We start from the raw sequence: 6,000 nt of genomic DNA on the forward strand, positions 1-6,000 counted from the left end.
TGGTTCCAACAGAGACCTCATTTATGATGTTTTGCCCATAAAAATGAGAGTCCAATATTTCTGAGCTTTGGTTGCTTCAAGAGCCTCATGTAAGGATTAAAATGACCTCTTAAGATTTTAACATCATTTTAAGATATAATGTAAGGAGTTTTGGATCACACAATTGTGGTTATATCATTTCCTACGTGTCAAATGTTGTGCTAGGCTATGGCTATTAAGGTACCTTAAAGGTAAGCTTCAAGGAGCAGAGGTCAGTATGAACGATGGCACTTCAACAGGCAACCACAAAGCAGCGTGACGTGACGGAGACTACGAAAGCACATGGAGGATATGGAGAAATGTTAGGGAAAATTTCCCAGCAATGACACCATTGAGCAGAATCTTGACAGATAAGCAATTTTTAGGCTGGTGGACAAGAGAGAGGAGAGAGAGGGAATGGTAGATGCAAAGGCATATGGCAAGAAAAGATGTGGTCAATCCTTGGGTACAGCAGAAGTGGAGGGCACAGGCAGGAAAGGGCAGTTAAAGACCAGCTCACACAATGAATTTGGAATCTACCAATTTTGTCCTGAATGAATAGAATGGAAAGTACTGAATAATTTTAAGGAAGGATCGTAATCATATTTATGTTTTAGAAAAATCACAGGTTCCTCGGCGCCAGTAAAGGTAATGTATACCAAAGAGTGGAGGGAAGCAGGAAGGATGGAGAGGGCTGACTCAAGAGAGTCCAAGAAATGAGATCGAATAGGACTTGGTGAGAGAAAGAGAAGAATGGGAGGTGGATGGGTAGAGTGATGACATTGACAAAGGCAGGTAATATAGGAAGAAAGATTTGGGTTGGGATGTTCAGTTTTTGTCATGACAAATTTGAGGTGCTGGTAGGGTTTCCAAGGTGAGTTCCCATGAGCAAAATGCTACATAGGACAGAAAATTAGGGAAAAGCTCTGTGCTAAAGATGAACTTTGACAGTCTTGGGGTACAAAAGAGTTCACCTACAGTATATAAAGTGAAGAAGGCCAGAGAAATAGCTACAATTAGGGGTTAGGGGAGGAAAAAAGAGAAACTGGAAAGAAAGAGCAAAAGGAATGAGAAAACAAAGCAAAGGAGAATCAAGGGAGAATAGATTGTCAGATAATGCATCCATGTCAAGTGGATACAATCTACATCTTACCCTTGAGAGATGTTAATTGTTTGACGGTGGTTGATCTTTAAAAGTAAACTTCATGAGGCCTGGTCCAATGGGCTTTAGTGCAAACCAGAAATTAACTTTGGCAGAGAATCCAATAGGCTAGTTGTAGTCATGCCCCCAAGATCCTAGGGCTTAGGATTCAGGACACTTTCAGACTAACGGGGCAACAATGATCTAAGAGGTTCCAGGGAGATAAGGATGGCCAAAATGTTGAGTTTTCATAGGATAATCGTTCTCCAACCTATGAAATACAACCTGATCACCTTTCTCTCTTCTAATGGCCTCATTAGTTTCACCCTTCTTTCTAATTCCCCATCTTACCCACAAATACGATTTCTGTATAAAATATTCATGCTTGACAACAGATAAATAGATATAAATTAACTTATGTTCATCCTCCTTTCTGTCTCTGAGACAATCATCACAAATCCCCTTCTCCAGTGCTATTTAGTGATACTAAATTTCTTCAGTAGCCAGGATAAGCTAGATTAGGAATTTGAGAAGGAATGAGGTGGTCTCCTTAGAATGTTTTAACACAACATAGAACAGGAAAGAGTCCCGGGAAAGTATAGAGTAGAAGGAGATGACAGAAGAAGATCTTTCTCTTTAAAAAATATTTATTTATTTATTTATTTATTTATTGGCTGCATTGGGTCTTCATTGCTGTGCGAGGGCTTTCTCTAGTTGCAGCAAGCTGGTGCTACTCTTTGTTGCGGTGTGTGGGCTTTGCATTGCGGTGGCTTCTCTTTGTTACAGAGCACATGCTCTAGGGCACGCGGGCTTCAATAGTTGTGGTTCATGGGCTCTAGAGCGCAGGCTCAGTAGTTGTGTCTCATGGGCTTAGTTGCTCCGCGGCTTGTGGGATCTTCCTGGACCAGGGATCGAACCCATGTTCCCTGCATTGGCAGGCAGATTCTTATCCACTGCACCACCAGGGAAGCCCCAGAATGAGATCCTTCTACAGTAGTGATGGGTTTTCCAAAACATTTTATGCCAGAAATCATATCTGTGCATACGATGGGGAATTGGAAAGAAGGATTGAATTAATGAGGCCAGTGGAAGAGAGTTCTTTTTAAAGGATGCATTATAAACTAGAGGAGTTCATCAATAGGGTAATAATCCTATACTGTGTGCATGTTTATCTATTTAAGGGAGTCATTCAGTTAGGTTTTAGTATAGGATATCTTTAATGAGAGAGTCAAGACAAGCTCATAAAGGACATGAACAGTATCTCCCTTACTCATGGTTGTTTTCATTGGCACTTACCACAATGTTGGTGACATAATGGGTACCCAAAAAATGTTTGTTGACTAGAAGAGGCATGAAAGAAGACCAAGATTTCATTTACTACCAGAAATAACAGAAATAGTTAACTTTTGTTAAATATTGATTAAGTCCCTGATACTTTAACACTTACTACATAAGTTCCCTTTTAGTCTTTCCAACAATCTTGCAAAGTTTATGTTATTCCCATTTTACTGACAAACATTGAGAGCCAAGTAGATTGAGTGGCTTGGCCAAGGTCATTCAGTTTAAGAGGAAGACCAGCATTTCCCCACCTGTATTCCAACTCAGGTCTGATGTAAAATCCTGAGATTTTCACTGAAGTTGTCTGAAGTAAGGTCTATAAATGTAAGGAAGTAAGGGGAAAACCTAGGAGTAAAAAACTACAGATATCCTCACATCACCTCAAGTGAGGTTTTCTGGACAAATGAGTTAAAAAAAAAACAAACTATTTTCAGAGCATGTTTTTGGAAATAAAGATCGAGGAAGATGAGACTGTAGATTTTGACAATGGCGGGTTAAGAAACTGAGACTGCTTAGTGGTAGAGTCTACTAAAGTAGGAACATGACGCTTTGCTTTTTTCAGATTATTTCTAAGGGAAAAATTTTCTTTTATTGATTGCTGATCAGTTGAAGATTCCAACATAGGTCCCCCAGGGACTGTGTATACTTTTCTTTGCTGCTAATGTACAATATCAGCCTTCCATTAATGATAAAACACACTCAACATTAAGAATCTCCATCAGTGGTCTTCAACTCTGGATACACATGAACAGAAAGCTCTTTAAAACTGCAGTGCCTTAGGCCCCATCTCTACAGAATTTGATTTTATTTATTTTTATTATTTATTTATTCATTTATTTTTGACGATCGTGGCTTTTATTGAGAGGAAGCAACTCCAGCTGTTTGGATCACTATGTATTATTAAAAAGAGTCTTTTAAAAACTTTTTTTATAGCTTTACTGAAGTGTACATGATGCACAAGTTGCACATATTTAAAGTATATAATTATTTTTGTTGTTCTAGGGATGGGGCTTAGGCCCTGCTTTTGTTGTTATTTTCAACTCTCCATATAATTCTAAAGGGTGGCAAGGGTTAAGCATCACTGGTTCAGGTAACAGGACTTTGGGCAAAATTAGCACCTGATAAGAAAAGGACTGCATCTGGATCTAGAGACTGTCATACAGAGTGAAGTAAGTCAGAAAGAGAAAAACAAATGTCAGATATTAATGCATGTATGTGGAACCTAGAAAGGTGCTACAGATGAACCAGTTTGCAGGGCAGAAATTGAGACACAGATGTAGAGAACAAACGTATGGACACCAAGAGAGGAAAGCGGTGGGGGTTGGGGGTGGGGGTGTGATGAATTGGGAGATTGGGATTGACATGTATACACTGATGTGTATAAAATGGATGACTAATAAGAACCTGCTGTATAAAAAAATAAATAAAATTAAATTAAAAATTAAAAAAAAAAAGAAAAGGACTGCATCTAACCAAAGGCAACCACATTATTAATTTCTAATACTCCAAAGACAGGTGTTCAGAATAAACTCTTGATGTAAATTAAGCAAGTTATTTTGACACGGAGGGATAAGATAAAAAATCCAAAGCAAGAATGACCCAAGGATTCCTGAAAAGTCTAAGGGATTAACCACTGATATAAATGAGGCATTGAGGTTATATTCCAAATTATGATGTTGTAAAATCATTTTTAAAATATTTTATTCCCATCATAAACATGGAAAAACTGAGACTCTGAACAATAAAAGACATAATCCAAATTAATTACTTAATGAGATAATCCTAATTAATTAACTAGGATTCTTTATTTCTATTCCTGGGAATAATACCATGTTCCTAGACCACACTACTTGTCAAACTTGAAGACCAATATAAAAACAGCAGAAAGAGAAAAACAAATACTGTATGCTAACACATATATATGAATCTAAAAAAAAATGGTCATGAAGAACCTAGGGGCAGGACAGGAATAAAGACACAGACCTACTAGAGAATGGACTTGAGGACACGGGGAGGGGGAAGGGTAAGCTGGGACAAAGTGAGAGAGTGGCATGGACATATATACACTACCAAATGTAAAATAGATAGCTAGTAGGAAGCAGCCGCATAGCACAGGGAGATCAGCTCAGTGCTTTGTGACCACCTAGAGGGGTGGGATAGGGTGGGAGAGAGGGAGATGCAAGAGGGAGGGGATATGGGGATATATGTATATGTATAGCTGATTCGCTTTGTTATAAAGCAGAAACTAACACACCATTGTAAAGCAATTATACTCCAATAAAGATGTTTAAAAAAAAGAAGAAAAAAAACAGCCAGTGAAACAAAACAAATCTCTCCAAAACCAACTTCTAATTGGATTATTAAGATTGAGAATTAAAAATCTCAGCACAACAGCAAGCTCAGGATATTTGCACATTAGAAATGTTGTATTTGCACATTAGAAACGATTAGCAGACAAAGGGTTTGTTCTTCTTGTACTCTTTCTAAAATCTTTAAACACGCCTATCCAAAATGGTCAATTGCTAATTATAAAAGACCACATTTGCAGAAGAAGAGAAGGGAATACCATGAAATAGTTTTTTAAAACTGGAAAAAAAAATTAAAATTTGGAGATTTTCTAAATTCCAAATCCCTATAAATGTCTAAAGTTAGAAAAAAATTAAAATTCAGAGAACTTCTGGTCTTAAAAAATATTAATCTATATCTTAGTATATATGTAGACATTACAAAAAGGCATTAGTAATAAATAAAGATATCCACAAAATGATACTTTGAAAGGTTAAAACAATATGCACAATTCTAACAGTCTGTGAGACTGGGTTAAGATCAATGAAATGTTCTCAGGAGTAAAAATATGCTTCCCTCTGAACAGAAAATAACCATAATCTCATAAATTAGAATAATATAACTACAAAACTGTGCTTCCAGGTAACTGGACCGTGGTTTCTTAAACTATGATGTGGCAATAAATCATCTGGGGATATTGTTTAAATGAAGATTCAGGTGGGAAAACATCAAGATAAGATCCATCATCCATCATTATAGTCATGATTGTCCCTCCACATGAAAAAGCACACACTGCAAGATTAGTTGTTAGTTTAATTTTAAAATTCCACCTAAAAAAATCTTCTAAAACAGTGAAATGTAGAACTTCATAACTGCACATGAGAGTAACACTTAATAAAATAAGCGGACAGGGGCTTCCCTGGTGGCACAGTGGTTGAGAGTCTGCCTGCCGATGCAGGGGACGCGGGTTTGTGCCCTGGTCCGGGAAGATCCCACATGCCACGGAGCAACTAGGCCCGTGAGCCACAACTGCTCAGCCTGCGCGTCTGGAGCCTGTGCTCCGCAACAAGAGAGGCCGCGATAGTGAGAGGCCCGCGCACCGCGATGAAGAGTGGCCCCCGCTTGCCACAACTAGAGAAAGCCCTCGCACAGAAACGAAGACCCAACACAGCAAATTAATTAATTAATTAATTAATAAACTCCTACCCCCAACATCT

Source organism: Mesoplodon mirus, assembly GCF_964341445.2.
Source record: "Mesoplodon mirus genome assembly, chromosome: 8".
NCBI lineage: Eukaryota > Metazoa > Chordata > Mammalia > Artiodactyla > Ziphiidae > Mesoplodon > Mesoplodon mirus.